Source organism: Acinonyx jubatus, chromosome C2 (genome assembly GCF_027475565.1).
Source record: "Acinonyx jubatus isolate Ajub_Pintada_27869175 chromosome C2, VMU_Ajub_asm_v1.0, whole genome shotgun sequence".
In the NCBI taxonomy this organism is placed as follows: domain Eukaryota; kingdom Metazoa; phylum Chordata; class Mammalia; order Carnivora; family Felidae; genus Acinonyx; species Acinonyx jubatus.
In genome coordinates this window covers 126,150,530-126,174,736 of record NC_069384.1, presented here as the reverse complement: position 1 = coordinate 126,174,736, position 24,207 = coordinate 126,150,530, and the positions used below count along the sequence as shown (strand labels likewise).

The 24,207-nt window shown below is 48.4% G+C and overlaps 1 protein-coding gene across 1 annotated transcript in view; it reads left to right on the top strand.

Moving 5' to 3' along the window:
• The first annotated feature begins 7,160 nt into the window (after nt 1-7,160).
• EPHB1 (EPH receptor B1) overlaps nt 7,161-24,207 on the top strand; it is a 476,611-nt gene continuing 459,564 nt past the window's right edge. Inside the window, exon 1 of the mRNA XM_053221422.1 lies at nt 7,161-7,321. The gene's annotated coding sequence lies outside the window, so the exon portion shown is untranslated. The remainder of the gene's footprint in view (nt 7,322-24,207) is intronic.

Below are 24,207 nucleotides of genomic sequence, written 5' to 3'. Positions count from 1 at the left end.
TTATGAGTGAGGATGGGGGTGGGGAGTGACCAAAAGATACTGGCAGATTTTGCAGTGATTTTGGGGGCTCACACCCATTGGAATCAATACATATGTTGTTTTTAAGCAAGCAAGGTCCTGCTGGGGCAACTGGTTAGCAGTCTTCTTGAGCTTCGGAGGAGACAATACCTGGCCATGATCCCTCAGTGTGGGTTTTTTCTGGTCAGTTCCAGCTTCTGAGGTCTGAACCTGCCAGAAGGTCTGGGTGTGTGTGTGGCGGGGGCGGGGAGAGTTGTTAGCAAGGGGCCAGATTGGAGCTCTGGGATGCTGACTCCCTTAGGCTGAAAACCAATGGCAGTAGTGTCCTCATTCCTTAGATTAAGTGCTAACGTGGCCCTTGAGAGAGTGTTGGCAAATAAGAGATGATGAGTCTGATGCCCAAACAGAGGGCATACATTTCAGCTCCATTCAGCAGGGAGAGACCAGAGGTTTACAGGGAAGAGCCCTCTTGCCCCCCCTCCACTCCCCTGTGTAATGCATGGGTGAGACCACTTGAAATATAGGACACACAGTTATATCTCAATCGCAGACATACAGCATATACATTTTTAGTATAAGGCTATCTCGTGTCATGTTTTTATTTGCTAAATCTGAAACCTTACCATAGGGGCTCAGCTCAGACACTCCTGCTTGCACCCATTCTTTTTCTGCACCTGTTTACTACTTGCAAGTGAAACCACTTAGAAGAGGAGGGATTGAGGAGATCCTGCCTTCAGAATACTTCCATTTTATGGCTGTTGGTAAGTCTACCTGTGTGTAACAACATCATTTCCATATAACTTTTATTTGCTCATTTATTTATCCATGTATATATTAAACTCTCTACCTTTAAATAATTTTTATATTACAGAGATAATATGTGTTCATTGTAGGAAAAATAGATACAAATAGAAATGTGTGTATGTATACATATATACAAGTATGTATGTAACAATACATTTTTTTAAATGTTTGTTTATTTTTGACAGAGACAGAGCATGAGTGGAGGAGGGGCAGAGAGAGAGGGAGAGACAGAATCGGAAGCAGGCTCCAGGCTCTGAGCTGTCAGCATGGAGCCCGACGTGGGGCTCGAACTCACAAACCGTGAGATCATGACTTGAGCTGAAGTCGGACGCTCAACCGACTGAGCCACCCAGGCGCCCCTGTAACAATACATTTAATTTTACTTGGATTTGACAGAAAATATTAAAGTGTAACTAATAGAATTACTAAATTCCAGGTAAATTTTTTTTTTCACAGCAAGAGAAATCAGCTTAAAAAAATCTGTAAATTAAAAAAATAGTAGTTGAAGTAAATGTAAAAAACAAATAACACAGAAAAATTCCATATAAAATTATTCTAAAATTATTCTATATAAATGTATAAATATATCTATAATCACAATAGAAATGTACCAAACTGTAGCTAAAACAGAGAATTATCAGATTCAATTAAAAAATCTTTTCTGTTTGCAAGAGCTATACTAAAGCACACACAAAATCACTCCCAGAAAAATAAAGGCAACAGTAAGTGTCAAAATACTGAGCACAGGTCTGGGACACAGTAGTTCCCAGCATCAGCCAAAGGGAAAGTGGCTTGGTAGTGAGCTGGGCAGGAAATGGCAGCTGCAAAGAAGCACAGCTTCTAGTCAATAATCAAATAAGTAGGGATGAATTATGCCCTTTGTAGATTGACATAGTAATCATATCCAAGTGAATCACAGTATATCACAGTGATACAGTAAGAGAGGAAAAATACTGATCCTGCAGAAATGAAAAAGGAGCAAGATATGCCAACCTTTTTCATTCCTCTCATGATCATCTGTAAGGAAATTGCACTTTACTAAACGGATGAAAGAGATACTCTTAAACTGTGAACCCTGTCTACACTATGCTCAGGAATGAAAAAAAAAGGAAAAAAAAAGCAAACGAAGTCCATATAAGACAACTGCTGACCAAAATTCTTCCATAACAAACACCAACAAAATGAAAGAAACTGATAACACGTTTCAATGTGAATTGAATACACTTAAAAAAGCACTCGGAGATTTAAAAAATTAGAATCAAAATTAAGAAACTAAAAACAGAAATGAGCAGGGGTGCCTGGGTGGCTCGCTCAGTTGGAATGCCTGAGTCTTGGTTTCAGCTCAGGTCATGATCTCACGGTTCAAGAGTTTGAGCCCCACATCAGGCTCTGTGCTGATGGTGCAGAGCCTGTTGTTATTTTCTCTCTCCGTCTCACTCTCTCTCTGCCCCTCCCCTGCTTGCTCTCTCTCTCTCGAAAATAAATAAATAAACTTAAAAAAAAAAAAAAAAACAACAGAAATGAGCAAAATGCAATAAACATTGACCGAACTCAGGAAGGCAACTGAAGAAAAAGGAAACACAATTTCAGAAATAAAGAATAAATTAGAACGTGTGAGAGAAGGAATATATTGAAGTGAAAAAAAACAATGAAGACAGGCAGAAAACCAACCAAAACAATAAAAATAAAATAATGAAAGAAGTGAAATGCTTCTGGGAGAAAGTGATTGAAATGGAAGATGGGCAAAGAGGGTTCAGTCTACACGTATTTGGAGTTCCTGGAAGAAAAGATCAAAACAAAGGAACAAAATAAATATTTAAAACTGTATTCAAGGAAACTTTCCAAAAATAAGAGAAAATTAAATAACTTTATTAAAATGGCCCATTATATTGTCAAGCACTGGGAAGAGTCTTATATTTTATCCTACTTGTAAGCTGATGTTAGCTTGCCAGTTTTATGGATGTTAGTAGAAAACAAGAGCCTCCTAGACCAGAGGGTAAAGATAATACATTGCTCACAGCAGTGGTAGTACCCAGTGTATTGTCATTTTTATATTGGTTCCCTAAGCTCTAGTGTTCAAGGGTGATGGGCAGAGGGATGGCTGATATCTGTACATACAATGTTATAGGAGAGAAATTCTGAGTTTAGGGAATCTGAATTTTTTAATTTTAAGTTGGCTTCACACCCAGTGTGCAGCCCAATCGGGGCCTTGAACTCATGACCCTGAGATCAAGACCTAAGCTGAGATCAAGAGTCAGATGCTTAACTGACTGAACCACCCAGGCTCCGCTGACCTGAATTTTATATAATGGGCATGAAACATCCCTTCCCTTTGCTTCATTATGTTGACCATAAGCATGTTCTTCTCTTTGTCCTGGAGGCTGTCTCTACCTTCTGAGGCTGTTTGCGATACAAACTTCCTTGAAAAGATAGTCTGGAGTGAAGGGCAGTCAGCGCCTCACTCAAAATATATACAGAAACATGAGTGACTTGTGGAGAATTGTCTCCAAACACATTTGCCTAGAAATTTGTCCCAGAACGATCACATCTCAAATCTGAGACATAACCTATTAGACTTTATAGATAAAGAAAAGTCCTCAGGGCTTCCAAGAAAAACTATGAAATTACTTCAGTGCATAAGAAAATTAAGTTTCCACCCTTCCTCTCAAGAAAAACATACAAAAGAAGGCAGAGGGTCCTTGCCAGTATAATTACTTACAATGAGGTCACACGGGAGTAGGGTGGGCCCTTACTCCTATATGACAGTGTCCTTATAAGAAGAGACACAGAGACGTGGAAGGAGAAGGGAAGATATCACGTGACAATGGGGGCAGAGAGTGTAGCGCTCTGGCCTGCAAACCAGAAGCTATGAAGAGGCAAGCAAGGATTCTCCTAGACAGCTTTCAGAGGGAGCATGGCCTTGCCAACCCTGATTTGAGGCTTCTCGCCTCCAAAACCAATTCTGTTGCTTGAAGCCACCCAGTTTGTGACACTTTGTTATCGCCCTGGGGAACCGATTACTTCCTTAGCATGAAACTCAAATCCTAAAGCCAGGGTACTACTCGATGGGGAAACACTAGAGGGATTCCCACTAAGGCAAAGATGCCCACTATCTTTGTATGAGGTGGCATTATCCTTGAGGCATTAGCCAATGCAACTGGGTAAGAGTGAACACTTAAAGATATGAGAGTTGGAAAAGAAGCTATCTCTATATGTATTTACCATAAGGCCCAGTCATCACACTCCTGGACATTGATCTCAGGGAAATGAAAACTTACGTTCACATAAAAACCTACACATGGATGTTTACAGCACCTTTATCTGTGTAATAACCCCAAACTGGAAACAACCAAAATGGCCTTCAACAGAGGACATTTATTGATTAAACAATAGCACTCAAGAAAATAGATTAAAAATTTAAACAGAATACTAGAAATCTGAATCCAACAGCAAGTAGGAAAAACATCATGATCAAGTTAGTTTTCTCCCGGGTTTGTCTTGCTCTCCCCTCTCCCTTTCACTGATTGTCTTGGAAGTCAGGGTGGATCACGTATTCCTTCCCGTTTTTCCTGTCCTGGACCTTAGATCCTCACCGCTCAAAATGTGGTGTGCCATCTAGCATCCTGGGAGCTTGTGAGAACTGCAGAAACTCAGCCCACCCCAGAGCCATGAAAATCTTCCCTTTAACGAGGTGCCTAGGTGACTCCTTTGCACGTGAAAGTTGAGGAACACCGATGTAGAATTCAAAATTAAGACTGACTCCTTTGCCTTCTGGTCCCTTCAAGTTAACTCTCCTCAAGCATGAGGGCTGAACTTAAGGCAGAGGCTCATATAGGTACATCCCAGAGCACCAGGGGGACACACATAAGTTCATATTTGACAAACTCTTCCAGCCCGTTTTGTTCCTTTCACCTTGCTTTTTGGAGGACAGAGGCAGACATCCTGTACTGGTTCCTATTTGGATGTTACTCATCAAGCATCTCTGCTATTTGAGGAAGAAAGGTGGTGGGCAGGCTGGTGGGTGTAAGCTGAGGGCAGCTCCCAGTTTCACGCGGTAACATGAAACCCCTCTGAACAGACGTGCGGTGCCTGTGTACTGAAGCAGCTCCCTCAGTCTCAGTGGCCTCCACTTCTGCCCCTCCGTGCCTGCCTCCACGCTCTGCATCACAGGGCAGGTTTTCATGCAGCTCTAACTCAGAGGACACAGGCCGTCAGTCTGGCCTGGAGACTTGGCTATTTTGGTCTTTGCTTTGTTTTCCCCCTTCTGTAAACATACAAGGCAGGAGGTCTGGAGATCTGGCAGGGAGTCCCTCCCTGGCCTGGGTTCAGGGTTGTTCATGGGCACGGGGACACTGTCTTCTTTAGCTGGGGTGTGTGTTCTCCCTCTCTCCAGGGTCTCTCCCTCACACACCTACACACAGTGCCTTCTGCTTCCCTCCCCGCTGCTGGACCCCAGGGGACATAGAGTTGAGATGCTGATCCATGGCCTTGGAAGACTTTCATGTGGTAGGGAAATGTGTCTCAGGTGCATATTGGCTGTCAGCATCCACAATGGCTGGCTCTCTGACCTTTTTAGCCTTAGCTTCTTTATCTGCAAAATGGGGATTGTAATTCTCACTTAGTCAAATCTGATAATCATTTTTCTTTATGCTTTCTGCCTTTGCTCCATGCTTAGAAGGGTTTCACCACCAAATGACTTTTAGAAAAGACATTTACCTATTTTTTCCCCAGTTATATCATGGTTTGTGTTTCCATTAAACCCATCTGGGTATGTTTTGGTGTGTGATAGGAGTTCTTCTAATTGTTTGAGGGCAAATTATTAAATAGCCCTTTATTTCCTCTATGGTTTTAGGAATGAACATTTTATCATAAACTAAATACGGGTGTTTTTATGTTTCTGGGATGGTTTGTTCCCTTCTGCTGCACTTCCTAGACCCCAAGGGGGTCCTCAGACTTGCCCCCATTAAGGGATGCTCAGGACGTCTGCGTTTCTGCTCATGGAGGCTCACACTGGACCATAGAGAGACAAGCCGGAGACGGTAAGCATGTGACCGTGGAGCGTGCGCCTAGGAGTGCGCGTGCGCGTGCGGTCGCGCACGCGCGCTCCAAGGGGACGCGGATTTTGATCCCATTTCCTACTTAATTCAGATGGTGGCGGCGGAGGATAGGATGTCCTTCAACGTTCATCTCTCACTTCTGGCCCGCCAGCAGTCGGCTGCCACTCTGTCCTCGCTGCCTCAGCCGTCCTTAACTTGGGCCTCCTTCCATCTGCCATTCTTCCTCTCTCCTGCAACTCCACCGTCTCCATCCCCCGAAACACAGAGGATGAGAGGGTCTGGTGTGTGGAGTGGATGGTGACGAGTCCCGAGGGGTAGGTACATGGGCCTGGGTGGGTGGGAGATGCCAGGAGATGTGACTAAGAGCAGCATGGGGCCGGCACCGCGTGTTTCCGCAATGCGTTGCACGAAAGGCGGGTACCATTGTTTTAGAAAACCCTCCCTGGTGGCAGAATGGACAGGGCTGGCCGGAGGGTCCAGGACCGGAGGCAGAAATCTTGGTGCGGGAACCCACATGAGGGGTGAGGATTCGGGCCAGGCCGTGCGAACAGAGATAAGGGGGCTGTTAGAGCTCCTGGAACTGTTTGGGTTAGAATTCTCTCCACACCGTGAGCACCTGGTACTACTGGGCTTACCATGGAGCCGCTGGAGTGGACCCGAGGCTTCTTGTCCCGTCAGGAATGTCATAGGATGCAACAGTTTGCAACAGCCATGACATCCCACCAGTCTTTCTTCACTCAGTCCTGACACGAAGCCTGAAAGCTGAGCGTATCTGCCTTAATAGGAACTTGGCAAAGGCTGCTTCTTTCATTATTCTCCCAGACTCTCCCTTCTGACACACTTCCATCAAACTTCCAGCCACAACACAAGTTCTCTTTCCCCAGGATCTAGGACGTTCTTCAACGTTTATTTATTTTTGGGACAGAGAGAGACAGAGCATGAACGGGGGAGGAGCAGAGAGAGAGGGAGGCACAGAATCGGAAACAGGCTCCAGGCTCTGAGCCATCAGCCCAGAGCCTGACGCGGGGCTCGAACTCACGGACCGCAAGATCGTGACCTGGCTGAAGTCGGAGGCTCAACCGACTGCGCCACCCAGGCGCCCCTAGGACGTTCTAACACAATCCCCTGCAGTTAACAATCTTGTCTCCCATAGTGCCCCCTTTTCCCCTACCATTCCCTCCAAGAAGGTGTTGGAGTAGGAGACAGAGCCTGGAAGTCATGGTACTCTTTGCAGTGCTTTATGTGGGCCATCCTGACTTTTTTTTTTTTTTTTTAATTTTAGAGAGAGAGAGAGCATGCATGACAGGCAGAGGGGGAGAGAGAGAATCCCAAGAAGGCTCCATGCCCAGCTTGGAGCCCCTTACAGGGCTCCAACTCATGACCATGAGATCATGACCTGAGCCGAAATCAAGAGTCAGATGCTTAACCGACTGACCACCCAGGTGAGCCACCATCCTGATATATTAGTATGAGCCTGTGTGGGTCCTCAGTGGAGTGTGATGTTCACCCAGCCTCAAACACCCACCTATGCTGACTTTCACTGGGCTCACAATCCCATTGGGAAGTAACCAGAGCCCTGTCCTCTATTGAGGTTCAATTATCTATAGCTTGATGGTAGATTTGCTGTGTGTTAGGGGGTGTGTGCGTGAGGAGGGAGTGTACCATGCAGACTGATGCCAGGTTGTCAAGAAGCATAACAGGGCCCTGAGGGGGAAAAAAGATCACCTTAATACAGAAGGGATTTGGCACAGTGGCCAGACTTAGCCTCGGGTCCTGCAGAGAAGGGAGCACCAGGCTAAGCTTGAATACGTGCCAGCAAAGCTCCCTAGGGACATCTTTGGATTCTGGGGAGGAGGTGGGTATAAGAGCAAATGGAAAGAATTGTGTCTTTAAGAACTTAAGCTACTCTGCTAGGTAAATAGGTGGTAAATTGGGAGGAATAATTTTACTAGGGGCCCAAACAGCTCTGCAGGGGCCTCCTCCTTCTCCTTGCCCAGGGGGAAGCAAGGGGCTGAGTGATCAGTGGAGGGACCAGTGGCTCCACCCTTGGAGTGGGAACCTGAGTGGTTCATGAGCGGGGTGACGGGTGGATGCATAGAGGATCAAATGACAGAGAGCTCAGGAAGGTGGCAATAATGATCCAGGTGTGGCAGGGAAGCTGTGGGAAGGAGCCTCCTAGGGCTTCTCTGGCGGAGGCAGTGGAATGTGGGGAACAAGGTTAAAACTCTAGAGGAAAATAGGCTGGCAGGTGGCCTAGTAAGCTGGATGTGCCCCTCTTATGGCAACTGGCTCAAGATGCGGATGGGGGAGAGACTCATGTGGAGCTTATAAATGTGTTTCTGGTTGTCTAGGCCTGCTCTCAAAATCCTGAACGCTCACTGGAAACTGGATACAAATTTTGGACAAAGATCATTTGTCAAAAATCAGAGAGATAAGCATCCTACCAGAAAGATATTGATTACTTATACACTCTTTAATGAGTTTCTGCATGTGTTTTTATAATGTAGATTATTCTTCATTACCTGAACAGAAATACCAGTCCCCTCAATTATTAAAAAAAAAAAAGCCTATTGAAGTATAATTACATTCAGTAAAGTGGCATAGTTTAAAGCAAACAATTTGGTAGGGTTTTTGTTTTTTTTTTTACATTTTATTTATTTTTGAGAGAGAGAGAGAGAGAGAGAGCGAGCACAAGTGGGGGAGAGGCAGAGGGAGAGGGAAACACAGAATCCGAAGCAGGTTCCAGGCTCTGAGCTGTCAGCACAGAGCCTGACATGGGGCTCGAACTCACAAACCGTGAGATCATGACCTGAGCAGAAGTCGGACACTTAACCAACTGAGCCACCCAGGCGCCCCCAATTTGATAAGTTTTGACATATGTATATACCTGTGAAATCATCTCCATAATCAAAGTAGTGAACATATCCTAAAATGTTCCCTCATGTCCCTTTGTAATGTGCCCCTCAATCCTATACCTCCCCTCCCCGCCCCCCCCCCCCCATCATCTCCTTTTCTCACTGCTGCCTGGAAACTTTCCATGAGCATTAAACTGGGGCAGTCACAGGGCTCACCTCATTTGTTTTCCGTTTGTAAGGGATAACCCTTCTTTGCCGCCCAATGCCCAGTGTCTTGAGCACCATGTTTCCTATAGGTTGTCTGGGCTTATAGTTATTTCAGGTCAGAGGGGAAACCTGGTCTCTGTTACTCCATCTTGAATGGATAGTGATTCTCTGCAACTTGGTAAGAAGATGGTGCATTCTCTCCTTTGATTCAGTAAGTCTGAGTAGTGTTGCAGTTGATGCCTTGGGTATCTATTACGTGAGAGGTACTTTCATTCCAGGCATTCAACAAATAAATGGTTTTGAGAATGTTTGTGTGCGGAGCTCTCTCTCCATTGGGGATACAGTGATGGGAAAGACAGACAGAGTCCCTGCCCTCAAGCAAATCTCTGTCACGTGGAGACACGGACAACTAAACAATCTCAGTTCAAAGGAACAGGGCCCCATAAGGTGGTCATGGCGTTCTACGGGAGTGCGTGTTCACAGACTGGAGCAGATGCTTTTAGGGCCCCATTTCATATTCCCTTGGCCCACCTCTGATTTCAGCTGCAGCTGTGGTGGAAAGTTCCACATGAGCTCAGTCCCACCTCAAGTGCACCTTGCACCTCTCCGCTTCTCTGCCTCAGGCATTCCCTGAAGCTTCAGAAACCCACATATCTGCCAACAAGAGCACCTCAGAAGGATAGTCTGGAGGAGGGAGTGGGGAGTTAATGGCCATGTCAGTCCTTAACCAGTGGCAGATGGGAGGTGTGATGAGTGGCACCACTTCCCGTGCTTTGGGTGGACAGCCTTAAGGGGGCATTCTGTATGCTTCTCGTATGCTTCTCAGAGGTTCCGGCAGGATGAAGGCCCGATTACCTACAGCAATAGTTATGTTGGTGTTCCCTCTTTCCTGACTTGCTCTCCCCAAATCTTTTCTCCCACTCTCTGGGATAACCTTCTAAATAAGTGACCTGCATCCAAGTCCTTGTCTCAAGGCTCTGCTTTCAGGGTGGACTCAAATTAAGACATATACTTATCTGAACTTAGATGTGCAGTTCCATTGTACAGGTGAAAACATTGAGTCATGGAGCTAGAAAGTGGTAGAGCCAGGATACAAACACAGGTGCTTGGACTCCAACTCCCTACTTCTTTCCACATACTCTGGGCACCCCCAGAAGACATGTTAATAAGAGCACGGGTCTGGAAGAGCTGTGGGAAACTTGCTCTGCATCATCTGGGGGTCCAGCAACATCTCTGGAGGAATAGCAAACCCAGGAGTGAAGTGAAACAGCCACCCCCGTGTGGCAGTGTGTGTCCAGGGAAGTTGTGACAGCCCAGGGAACAGTGCTTAAGTCGTTGAGGCTTCGGAATCAGGTGCCATGTGTATACAAAGTGCTGGGCTTCAAAAGGGCAAACTTGTGGCTCTGCCCTCAGAGAGCTCATAGTCTAGAAAGAGAGAGAGGGACAGGCTGCTATTAAGTAGTAGGATTGTAGGTGAGGCAAGGCTGGAGGGGACATCCAGAGAAGGAGTGGCCAGTGTGCTCTGAGGGGAGAGGAGAAGGTCTCTTAGTGTGAGGGGACAGGGCACAGGGGCCTGCAGCAGCCCCTGTCTAGGGAGCCATAGGCAGGTGGGAGGAGTTGAAGCAAGGTGTGCTGGGGACAGGGATGACTGTAGAGGGTGGGAAGGAGGAAGCGGGCTTCAGAAGATAGGCAGGGAGTCGGTCCCAGAGGTTCTGGGTACCATGCCAAGGAATCTGGGTCTGGCAGTGGGAACCACTGAAGCTTTTAAGTAGGTCAGTGGTTTTCAACTTCAGCAGGTATCACAAACAGTTGGAGAGCTTGTTAAAACACAGATTGTTGGGCCCTGCCCCAGAGTTGCTGAATTGGTAGGTCTGAGATGTGTCCTGCAAATTTGCTTTTTAACCAGTTCCCAGGGGATGCTGATGCTGGTGTGAAGTGCGGAAGTGAAATGCTCAGAGGTTTTCTGGGAGAGAGAGGTAGGTGGGTCAGAAGGCTTTTGGCTGCCACAGATTCAGTGGAGAGCTGGAAGGGCCCCCAAAGCAGTTGGGGGGGAGTTGGAGATGGGGAGAGGGGAATGGGAAGGAGAAATGGAGAATCAACAGGACTTAAGTTGTTTGGGGGAAAAATAGTATAAAAACCCAAGTGGATCTTATCATCATCTCAAAATCTCCAGACCAGGAGTCCATGTGTCCAACTAGGGGGATTGTATGGAGAGGTGCACACCTTCCTTCCCTTTGTTCCTTCTACCTCCTTCCCCACCTAGTTAGAAGAGCAACAGGAGTGGTTCAAAGAGAGGAAAAGTGCCATAAGGGAGGTAAAGAGGGCTGACAAAACAAAATTAGAGACAAGCAGAAAGTAGATCTCCATCTGAAATCCAGAGGCCAGGAGAGCTAAGCAGACAGACGTAAAGTAAGAGGAGACAGACCCAAGCTTACAGCTCTCGGCCTCACTTGTGGAAGGTTGAGTGTCCCAAGCCACTGATGGGTCAAGATGCCCTATGGTAGGTTCATTCAGCCCATGCTACCAACTGCTGGTGGATGGCAGCTTGGCTTTGGAGAGAGGGGCACTTAGAAGCAAGTGCCCCACTCAGTCAAACAACACTTTACCATTTCATCTGCTTTGCCTGGGTTGCTGCTTTCCCAGAATCCTGCAGCTCGCAGTGCTCTAGGACTGAGTCAGCCTTAGCATTCCCCTGGCCAACAGTCCCAGTGTGTGAGCCCTTTGGGATTCCTTCCAGTAGGAGCATTTTTGTCCAAGACCAGGCCAGTCATTCACCAAGGCTATAAGGCATGATGGAGAGGGGCCTCCGGCTGGTCTCTGGCCTATCGCTTTGGCCAGAGCCCTTCCCCCCACTGCTAATAAATGTCCTGGCCCTATAGGCAGCTTCTGGAGGAGCAGCCCCAGCACCTCCAGAACCCATCCTCCCTGCTCCTGACCCTGGGAACTTCCGGAGCAGGGCTACCCCCCAGTAGTCCTGAGCCTAGAGCAGCAGGATTCTCCTGATCTTCTTGCTCAGCAGCTCATGGGATGGGGTGGAGTTGCCTTCTGCTCTGAAGATCAGATAGCTGCAAGGCTGCTCTGAGCATCTGAGCTGCTGGGGTCAGGCCTCAGTGCTGGTGTCTGCACCCCACACAGGCAAGCTTCTCTTTCCCAGGGCTCCCAATTCTACACTGACAAGACAGCATCCTCCTCATGAGGGAAGTTGGGGGGAGGCCAGCTCATCTGAGGAGGGTTCTTTTTTTTTTTTTTAATTTTTTTTTTTAATGTTTACTTATTTTTGAGACAGAGAGAGACAGAGCATGAATGGGGGAGGGGCAGAGAGAGAGGGAGACACAGAATCGGAAGCAGGCTCCAGGCTCTGAGCTGTCAGCCCAGAGCCCGACGCGGGGCTTGAACCCACGGACTGCGAGTTCGTGACCTGAGCTGAAGTCGGCTGCTCAACCGACTGAGCCACCCAGGCGCCCCTATCTGAGCAAGGTTCTAGTGGACAAAGGGACTTTCTGTAAGCTCTGTCTTCCCCACTTAGTGTCCACACTCTAGCCTGTCTTGTCTGGAAGTTGCTGGTGTTCCTATTCTGATAACAGGAAGGGGTCTATGTCCAAGATCAACAGATTCTCCAGAGAAAACCTTATAGCCTTTAAAAATATTGAGGTGAAATTCACATCATATAAAACCAACCACATAAAGTGAACAGTTCAGTGGCATTTAGTACATTCAAAATGTTGTGCAACCACAACCTCTGTCTGGTTCCAAAATGTTTCCATCACTCCAAAAGAAAACCTTGTATCCATGAAGCAGTGACTTCTCGTTTCCCCTTCTCTCCAATCCCTAGTAACCACCAGTGCACTTTCTATCTCTGTGGATTTGCCTACTCTGGACATATCACTTAATATGTGACCTTCTGTGTCTGGCCTCTTTCACTTAGTGTAGTTTCCAGGTTCATCTGCATTGTGGGTGGTGTGTTTTGGTACTTGGTTCCTTTTTATGGCTGAATAGTATTCCACTGTGTAGATACACCCCATTGCATTTATCCAGTCATCCACTGATGAACACTGGGTTGTTGCCTTGGCTGTTGTGACTAGTGCTGCTATAAGTATTTGTGTACAAAGATTTGTTGGAGTATCCGTTTTCAGTTATTTCGGGGGATATACCTATGAGTTGGAATGGCTTATATGGGAATGGATTTTGTGAGGATTCAATGTTTATCTTGTTAACTTTTAGTCCAGGGGTTTTCATGTCTCGGCCTGACCTCGCCAGAGTTCCCAGGACACTGTGATAGTGCAGATGGCTCCTGGGTTGTAGCTCAGACAACCGGTCCCATGGTTGAATGGTGGTGTCGTCACCACGGAGAACACAGTAGGGGACGGGAGGTGCACTCTGTTGGGATCTGTCAGATTTGCAGTGCCTGTTGGATGCCCCAGGGACCGGTCTGTGGGGAGGGATAGCTGTGCTCGCCTGCAACCATAGGGAAAGGTGTGAGCTGCACACTGAAGTGGGGCTCATCCGTGGCTCAGGCCGCCACATACGCCTTCACTTACTGAGCACTTATTTTCTCAGGCACCATTGTGAGTACTTTCTGCTGCTTAACCACCTCAACACCCCTATGAGGTTCTATGAAATATACTCATTTACCATATAAGGGTAAAAGTGCTGGGCTCCCTCAGCCCTTCTTATAGCCCATGAGCACAGAGCTCATCGATTTTCTTGTTGCTTTGTTTCTAGCTGCTCTCGTGGAAGGCTGAGCAACCTGAGGGTACAGGCTGGTCTTTCTGCTCCTCTGGGCCTGGCTTAGGGGCTGGTGTTCTTGTGCAGTGGGTCCTGAGGGTGAATGAATTTCCTGAGTTAGGGCTTCACAGTGCGAAGAGGGCCAGAGTGGCACCTGGGGAACCCTGACATCTAAAGGCAAGTGGAAAAAGACTAATCAATAAAAGAAACGAAGAAAAATGCTCAGAAAGGTAGGAAGGAACCAGGGAACCCACAAGGGGACATAGTTTAAGGTAAGTCACCTCATCCCAACAACACCTTGTGTGTGGACATTGGGCACAGGTTCCCAGAGCAGAGGCCATATCAGATGTCACCATCCCAGTGCCAGAGGTAAACATTCAACATGTATGTCTGTGAGCACGCGACATGGCCACCATTCTCCCATCAAGGAGCTGGAAGCCACCCTCCCCCACTCACCCCCCCTTCCTTAGTGGTGGACATCAGCCAACTACGCTTCTGGGTGAATCACCAGAGGGATGGCAGATGATTAGGTACCTGGACAGTGCGCTCATTTATCCCCCTTGGAAAAAATTAATTACAATCATAAAAAGAAGACAGAAAGAATTTCTACCATACTCCCCCACAGAGTAGGTGAAGCCAGGACAGGAAAGAGGTGTAGCCTCACAGGGCCAGGAATCACAGAAGAAAAGCACCTTCTCCAGGGAGAAAATTGCACAAGGTCTCATTAAAGTCATTAGAATGCAGGGCTGACAAGTAAAGGTCCTTGGTGATTGCCCATGGCCCCACGGGGACTGAGCTCTTTGAAGAGCCGTCTCTTCCTTCTCCTCCTGCCTGGGCTTGCTGGTGACCTGCGCTGCCCCCTCCTGCCTGCCCCCGCCAGGCTTTGCCACTGCCCGGGCACGAATCGGGTCTGGTAGCCAGAGGCCTGGCAGAAACTTAGTGCCCAGAGAGAAAGGCCCTTGGGATGTCCAGGCAGGAAGTGGGCACAGAGGTCATGGGCGGCTGGGGCTCTGTGTTTCCATCCTTTGTTCCCCGTCGTCCTCAGTTGTGGGCGGCTGTACCTGTGTGGTTACTCAAGCCCATGGCCCTGGACAGTGGTCCTTCTCTCTGTCTGTCGGTTGGCTGTCTGTCTCTCCACGGCCTTCCTAAGCTGCTCTCTCTACACAGGCCATTTCTGCTCATTCCCTTTGCATCTGTCACTGCTCTATTTACAGTTTCTCTTTCTCTATATTTATCCCAGCTCTTTCCCCGCATTGTCTCCTTGCAGTCAGTGCCTTCCTCCACGAGGACTTGTCATTAACTCCCTCCCGGTTCTTCCAGGCAGGCGGCAAGCAGGCTGGAAAGTGCCCAGCTCCGTCCCTCTGATAGTCCCCAAGCTTCAGGCCTTCTGACACTGGCTGTGGACCCTCATTCCTCAGGGAAAACTGCAGTGGGAAAACTGGCCTAAAAGCAGTGATGGCTGCCCAGGCCATGGTCCAACACTTAGAGTGAGTGAGCGCCTCCTGGGTTCCAGAGTCCCCTGTGCAACACTGTTGTCCACGCACATGGCCAGGCACAGATCTCTGGCTAGGGTTTTGCAGACCATCTTCCCATTCAGTTCTCATAATAAGCCTTGGAGGTAGATGGTTCTGACACATGCAGTTTTACAAAGGAGAAAGCAAAGGCTCAGAGAGGTGGAGTAACTTACCTGAGGACACAGAGCTAGACAGTAATAGAGTGCTCTTGGCCCAGGATCCACCCACCTGACCACTTTGCAATACTGCCTCAGGGCACTGTAATGTGGGCCACAAATGTACGTAAGCCACACACTCATGTGTATCTCATATTGTATCTGTGAGGTTTATATGTGCACATGTGTGGGGATTGTTTGTATGTTTGCTGCTAGGTATATTTTAAGATCTGCTTCCTTTTTGAGATTTGGGTTCCAGAGAATTTGGGCACCAGGGGAGGCCCAAGGGAAGCGAGGCTCCTCATAGCCCTAATACTCCATTCCCCTTGAGATCTAACTGTGCAGGGCTGGGGACGGGGTGCAAGAATGTGTGTGGTTTGGAAGCTTGTGGACAGAAACAGTCCATTGATGAATGGGGCTGTGACTCCCCACAAGCTCTGTCACCATGTTTCCAGGCACGCCCTCCTCCACGTCGCCTTATCTATCTCCCTCTACAGACGTTAAACTCTTTGAAGACAAGGACAATGTCTTGTTCACCTTCTTACTCCTGCACCAGGGCTGTTGGTCTAAATCAATTCACTTGCAAGCATTGTGTACCAGGCACATGGCAGGAACCCAGTAAATACCAGCTGACAGAATGAACCAATCATCCAGGGATGATTTCTACCAATTAGAAGTAATTTTGGAAAGGCTTCACAGAAGCATTTTTGTGACATGGTTAGTCAGGGGGACAGTGACCATTCTCTTTATTTTTCCCTAATTGAAAATAAACTTCATGTGTATGAGGTTTACAGAACCTGTGGAACCTGGGCAGAGGTATTGGGATGGCGGCCAGGGGCAGAGTTTGCCCTGGAGTCCTGGAACCTCTGAGCTTTGCACAGGACACAGGAGGGTGGCTGGTCAGCATAGTCGTGTTGGGACTGGCTGTGGCCAGAGAGGTGTGGGCTTTGCCTGCCTTGCTGGTTGGACCACAGGGGAAGACGGTTGCCAGAAATGCTCCCCGAGATGAACTCTGGGGCCAGAATTCTGCAGGAGAGGCGACAGTTCCCACCCTTGGGTTGAAGGAGGCTTTCTACAGAGGGGAGGGTCTAGAGCCACCACGGAGGACCCCAGGCCCAGGGAGCCCCAATATGGCTCATACCCCTGACTCATACCCCAATATGGCTCATACCCCTGACTCGTATCGTTTTCTTTTACTCTGTGTTGTAGGGATTCTCTGAAAAGGATCCACAGGGTTTCTTATCTTTCCAAATGTGTAGTTCATGCTAATAAAATTGGAAAACAAAGATATTTTTTTTTTCTCAACTTTTTTTTTTTGGGGACAAAGAGAGACAGAGCATGAACGGGGGAGGGGCAGAGAGAGAGGGAGACACAGAATTGGAAACAGGCTCCAGGCTCCGAGCCATCAGCCCAGAGCCTGACGCGGGGCTTGAACTCACAGACCGCGAGATCGTGACCTGGCTGAAGTCGGACGCTTAACCGACTGCGCCACCCAGGCGCCCCGGAAAACAAAGATATTTAAAAGGAGAAAATAAAAAAGCAAAGCCTTTTAATTTCATCCAAAAAAAAAAAAAAAAAGATCTGCTTCCTTTTTAGGGACTCCCCTAGGACAGTGTAAAATGCTCCTTTCAGTCTTTACTAAAAAATGTGACAAAACAGTGTCTCTGAGCCCAAGGGACTTGCCCAGTGCAAGGCCCCTGCCTCCCAAGCTGAAGCACACTCCTGCCTCCTTTGGCGTCCTGCACCACACAGGCATGGTACTTGGGGCTGGGCCAGGCAGGCGAGGTTGTATCTTGGCCTCAAGGAGTCCTTGTGTCTGAGGCTGTCTCTGGCTGAGGCTGTGACAGTCATGGGAGCAGTGGGGCTCATGCTCAGAGACCCCGGGCTATTCATTTTGCCCATCAGGAACCTACTTGGAAGGTCAGAGGTTTTTTCCTAGGGTTTTGGGGGATGACGCAGCTTATCTTATAAACAGAAGGGCTGCCCCGATGTGAGGAGTGTCCCTCCTGCTTCCTAACCCCCTTCCCTTTATCTGGCAGACGGTTATTCCCCCATGCGCATTGGCCTGGGGCTGCCTGGGCTTATGACTAGACACAGGGATGGCCTTTAGCAAGACTTGCCTGGTGATTTCCAAACTGTATCCTTGAGACTCTCAGCCTTTCCAAGAGGTGCTTCAGTGACTGCTCGAAGCCAGGACTGGAGAGAGTGGGTAGTTACAGGCTACTCGGAGGATGGGAGTCTGTTTACCCTCCACTGACCAAAGCAGCCCTGATTTTGTGTATTCTCCAAATTGGGCTTTTTTCTAATAGCTTGGCTAAGCCAGTACCCAGGCCCGTGCCACATTTTTATCTGTCTTCTTAAAAAGGGCTCTAGGCCCTACCTCCTGATTCTTAGCTAGGGATAAGCAAAATTTCAACCCCTTAAAACCCTCCCTGCCTCCCCCGTGGTTCTGAGAGAAGCAGACCACTTGAGAGAGCTGGAAGGGACATTCAGGGGCTGCATGGGTGGTTCTGACATGCCTCTGCACATCTCAGCTGCACCCTCGGCTCTGTCTTCACCCCAGACCAGGCCAGGCCATCTGGGTGTGAGGTCAGTTTGTTGTGACCTCAGGTGGAGGGTGCTGGGTCATTCATGTGGTCTCTGAGAGCTGATTTATGGGGAACCGAGAATGTACTACGGTGGAGGGAATGGGAGTACCTCCCTTATCCTCCACTAATCTGGGAGCTCCTTCCAGAGCCTTGATCCTTGGAGGCCCTGGGAGCTCCCAAGAGGAGCAGCAGAGCCCTGCCCCCGCTCAGAGCTGCCCTCTAGTGGAGAGTCTGCAAATGGCGACTGAGCCCTCAGGTGGGTCAGCACCTGTCAACTTCCAGAAGGCATCTCCAGGGGGCTCTGCTGGAGACAAAGAGTGGGGTCCGCCATATTGTATGCACCGAGCAATTTGGCTTAAGGGCAGTCACAGGGCTACTTCAAGGCTGATTGGCCTCTATGTGGGGAGAGATCATTCCTTCCTCCTTAGGTCTTCAGTGCCAGCTGCTTGGGGCTCCCCACATGGCAGAGCTTCCCCCAGCCCCACTCAAGGTGTTTCTTCTGTGGCTGTGGCCAAATCTCAGCTTCCTTCCCCTCCCTCCTTCAGCCCGGCTCCCTTTGGGGAGAAGATCCCTGAGAGGAACTTCAGTAACTTCCCACACAGCTGGGCTACTGCTGCTAAGTAGTTGTAAGTTGAATGCTTACCTGGTTCTCGGACTGTCTGATGCCAGAAAGAACTGTGAGAGCACCGTACTGGGGCTTCGAATACCCCCAAATGCGAAGTTCCCATAAACAGTTGCTAACGACACAGCACAGAGTGGTATTCTCACTTTGCCTCTGAGGGATGGTGCAGGGGGAGTTGCCCCTGGATTGGAGAAAGGCTTGTACATGTGGTCCGTAGGTGGGCCAAGCCCACTTGTGGTCCTGCTGGGAAGCTGGAGTTAGTGGAGCTGGAGGCAGGGATGGACAGAGGAGCTCCTAACAATCACTGAGCCCTTTGTGCCGGGGCATTTGCCCAGCAGAGGGGAATGTCTCTGCTCAGCGCCTCAAAGACTATTTTGAGTATTCCTGGTCTAGATGGCTTTCTCCAGTCCATATTCCTGAGTTCAGGTTAAGATCAGAAGAGAAGAGGGCCCACGCCTCCATGTAATGAGCATTCCCAGAGGGATTGTCCATGGACAGCTGGGAAATTCTCATCCTGGCACTGAATGCCATGCAAAGTGTCAGGGAGGCCATGAAACAGTTAAGCAGAGTATCTTTATCAAGAGGCTGGTGTGGGAAAATTAAATGCCACTATGTGCAGGCATGGAGGGCTGCAATGTTTGGTACTGTTTCAAGGACCAGTATGAGGTGGGGTCTGGAAACCAGTTCCGTCCTGATAGCTGAAGGTCCAGCTAAACCTGGAACAAAGGAGACACAAGGGACAGAGCATCTGTCACATCTGCAAGCTTGTCCTGAACTCTGTCCTTCGGGTTCCAGAAGGATTGGTAGGAGATTCTTCTATATGGGCCCAGATTGAGCTCAACGGCAGAGAGACTCTCATAGTAATATCCAGGTCTCTGAGTGAAATAGGATTTGGGACCCTGTGGACCTCAGTCTCTGTCCAGCCCCGCAGGTTCTGAGTGTCTAAACATAGGCTACTGTCTTCCCACAGAGACATCAAACAAGCAGAGGCCTTTGCTTTTGCATCTTTTGCCCGGAGGACTGGCTGCTTACACATGGCTGGTGACTCTGGGACCAGGAGGACCTGCAGGGCACAGCATATGTCACCCTTAGGCCAGGACTGGCCACCAGGGAGCATGTTACTATGCAGGACAGAAGCATGATTTTTCCAAGGAACACAAAGAGAAAGGATGTTAAATGGGTAACCAGCAGTGTTTACCAGAGTCTGTAAAGCTCTTCTAGTCCAAACCTCCACTTTGCAGATAAGCAAACCGAGATCCATAAATAGTTCTATAGCCAGTGTTAGACTTTGTTCTAGAACTCAGAACTCTGTACTCCCACAACAAGGGTGTTTTATCAACACTTCAATGCAACAATGTTTATGAAGTATGGACAGGATTTGGTGACTGGCAGAATATTAAGGGCAGGTATAGGAAAAGAGGAATCAAGAATTATTCCAAAATTTTGAGTCCTCAAGGGAGGAAGAAGATACACAGTAAGGGAAGAGATGAGCAAGTTTAAGGTGTGTGTGTGTGTGTGTGTGTGTGTGTGTGTGTGTGTAGTAGATTGTGGGGAGATGGGATGGTAGTCGTGGAAGGTGCCACTGGGAGGGAGGATGGCATCAGGATGGCAGAGTCCCTGGGACAAGGGTGGGATCTTCCATGGTCACCTGTGTCAGCAGGGCTGAGTGGATCCCAGAATGGGCTGAGCAGAAGGGCACTGGGATCGAGCCTGAGGGCAGGGTGCTGTGGGAGGGGAGCTGAAGGCAGCCTCGGTGCTGAGGATTCACTGCCAAATGAAGGGAATGGGAGGAGGGATGGCGACATGGGGGTAGAGGGATCAGGGAAGGACCAGTTTACAAACAAGGCTGAGGGGAACACGATAGAGGTGTAGTCTGTGGTGGAGGTGTCCAAGGGGGGTTGGGGTGCAGAAGTGAGTGGAGAGACTGAGGAGGGAGGAAAGGAGACAGGAGGGGCCCTGGCACTGAGTGAGAGGAGGGGTCGGTGTGGGGGCTTTCGCCCTTAGCCCAGATGAGGGGCTAGGAGAGCAGGGAGGTAGTGAGTGCCGGCCCAGCTGAACCTGAACCAGAGCATGTGTGTGCTCCCCTCCCTCACCCTGTGCTTGTGTGTGGTGAAGTGTGCTGAGCCCAAGATGAGATGTGGGCCGGGAAAGTGTCCATTTCAGTGCTGTGTGTAGAGACGGGACAATAAAAACATTTAAAAAGCACAACTTGTCTGCGACAAAGTCCCCCTTGATCCCAGCTGTTATCGATTATTGCCACTTTTGGGCTGCTACTGGGGAGTGTCAGCTGGGGCCTCAGGAGAGCTGGACTAGATGGGCCCAAGCCCACCCCCACTGCACAGTCTGGGGAGCCCAGGCTCCACCACTTGTCTGCAGGTGTCTGGGCAAAGGCTGCGCAAGGCCTTCTCTGCCTCCAGTGCTGCTTCTGTTGCTGCTGGTGTTGTCTGACTGCCATCCAAAGTAAGCCTCTCCTTGGAGCTCTCCAGAGACTGAACAGCGCAGGCTCCTGTGAAGGAGGAGGTCAGGGTCCCTGAGGTCAGGTGTACGTCAAGGCAAGGCAGTGACCATGCAGCTGCCCCTTCTTTTTTTTTTTCATTTTTCAATTTTTTTAAGTTTATTTATTTTGAGAGAGAGACAGTGCAAACAGGGGAGGGGCAGAGAGAGAGAGAGAGAGAGAGGAGAGAGCATCCCAAGCAGGCTCTGCACTGTCAGCACAAAGCCCAAAACGGGGCTTGAACTCATGAACTGTGAGATCATGACCTGAGCTGAAAACAAGAGTCAGATGCTTAACTGACTGAGACCCCCAGGTGCCCCTGCCCCTTCTCTTTACTGTCTTCATTGTCTGTCCCCCATGGGAGCGTCACACCAGCCCTGCTGCATCTCTGTCCCTCCCCAGCTCGTCCCCTCACCTCTAGCTCTCTCCTCTTCCTCTCTTTTCTCCTCTGCCTTTTAGAGTCTTCCTGGGGAAGGTACCCCTACCCTGAAGCCTTGGCTCCAACAGGTGTATGTGAAGAAGTTCTTATCTAAAAGAAAAGCAGGCTCCATCAGAAGACTGCATTAAATCAATTTTCCCCACCCACTTCATATTCACATTTCTGGTTAGCTTTATTTTAGGGAGCCCTTGAACTCTGCACTCAACTCTGATCATGTCTGTCAGGTTCTCTACCACTCCCAGGGCCTGATGACCCTCTGGGTAATGTGGTCACATCATTGTGACTCCCCAGAACACAGGAGACAGTGACACTTTCTACACAGAGGGAAGGTCCTGGGCCAAGAGCAAAGAGCCAGGACTCAGCTGCAGCTGCAACATTGACCATTGTAGTTTGAGGGGGGAGCGAGTGTTGTCTCTCCCTGGGCCTCAGTTTCCTCATCTGTAAAGTGGGGCTGGGCCAGTAACCCTGACAGGCTATTTCAGGTGGAAGAGTCTGGCTGTGGGTTTCCCACCTGCCTGCACCTCAGCAGTCCTCACTTGCTGGGCCCATCTCAGCCTGTCTCTGGCCCCCTTGTTCCAATGCAGCCACACCCAAGTCCCCTAGACATGGCCCTGTACTATTTCCTTTCTTGCTCTTTGTTACCCAACCGTCCAGCTGCTCCAGTCCAAGGCAGCTCCCAGATGTTTTGCCCACATCCAAACCCAGGGTGTGTGCTGTTTTGACACCCACTTCTCTAGGGACTCAGCTTCAGCTTTAGGGTCAAGCTGGTGATGCCCTGCGGTCCTTCCAGCCCACAGACCATCCTTATGCGTACCTCCCCATGGGATAGGGTCCTGGTTATTAAGGAGCACACACATATCCTGCTCATTAATTCATGTGCCCAACAATTCCTTCTGTAATGGGTTGAATGGTGACCCCCCAAAAAGTTATATCACAGTCCTCACCCCCAGTACCTGTGAATGTGACCTTATTTGAAAAAAAGTTTTTGCAGATGTAATTAAGTTTAGGATCTTGAGATGAGATCATTATGGATTAACCAGCTGGACCTTGAATCCAGTGACAAGTGTCCTTATAAAAGGCAGAAGAGGAAAAGACACAGGGAGAAGGTCAGTGGAAGGCCATGTGAAGGTGGAGTCAGAGATTGGGATGATGTGGCCACAAGCTATGGAGCACCTGGCACCCCCAGAAGCTGAAAAAGGCAGGGAAACAGATTCTCCCCTAGAACTCACAGAAAGGATGTACCCTACAGACACCTTGATTTGAGACTTCTGATCTCCAAAACCATGAGATAGTAAATTTGTGTTATTCTAAGCCACTAAGTTTGTGGTCGTTTTTTATAGCAGCATTGGGAAACAGGTATAGTCTGTAACCAAGTGGTTCTGCCTTCCCTGTTAGAAGAACAGCCCTGTTGGCTGGGGCCAACATGTCTTCTTAGGAATCAGAGCCTTACCCTATCAGCTCATCAGTGTTTCTGCATGAATTGACCCTGTACAGAGGACGGACTTTTGCCTCTGGCATCATCACCCACAGAATTTTCCTGGCAAGGGAAACCTCATTCCCCTCTAATGCTGTTACATGAGACCATCCTGCTCCCAACAACAGGAAATGAATCCAAATGAACAGGAAGCACAGGCAGGCCCTCATGCTGACTTATAGCACCTGGATTTTAAAACATGAAACCGGTAAAGCCTGACTTGTGGGACTGTGGTGTGGAAAGAACCCCTAGTTCAAGTGGTAGCTACCCATGGAGGAAGAGAAACCATGTCACTTTTCCAATGGTCAGATTTTTATATATAAGGAGCTGGGTCTCTGGCAGTGATATATAAGCATGAACAACTTTTAGGACAAGCAACCCTAAAAGAGGAAATACAGCCACAATCATTGCATGTGCTACTATTGATAACAATAAAGACAAAAACTGCAATAAAACAGGACTAACAAACGTTTGCAATGTGCCAGGCACTCTTCTAAGTATTTAGCACGTACTTTCTTTTATCCTTTGTGCATAGACATGTAACTTTTATTCTACTGAGATATAATTCCCATATAATATTATATTAGTTTCAGGTATACAATGTAATAATTCCATACTCATGTATATTGCAAAATGATCAACTACAATAAACCTGGTTAACACTGATGTGGCCACACATAGTTACACATTTCTTTTGGAAAAAAAGTGAAGGTGGTCAAAAGGTACAAACTTCCAGTTGTAGAATAAATAAGCCATGGGGGTGTAATGTACGGCATGGTGACTATAGTTCATAACACAGCATTCATTGTGTATTTGATAGTTGCTAAGAGAGTGGATCTTCAGAATTCTCATCACAAGAAAAAAACGTGTAGCATATACTTTTTAATCTTCTCAATAACGCATACAATGTTTGCCTTTATTGTTCCTGTTTTGCAGATGAAAAACTGGCACACAGGTTAAGCAATTGCTTAAAAGACGATTAGAACGCATGATGAGTCTGACTCTAGGGAACACAGTCTTGAATCAAGTGTAAAAATATGCACCTGCTTCGCCACAGATCTCAAAGCATTTTCCTCTTCTTGGTGTCATGGTGCCCAGAGCCGCAGGCAGTAATCCTTGCCTGCATTCTTCAGATGAGGAAACAGGTCAAGAGATGGGTCCAAGGAAAAGTCACCACCCCCGTACCTGCTCAGTGCCTGTCTGGGGTATCTGCAGAGCATGACCCCGACCTAGTGTTACGGGAGAGTAAATATGA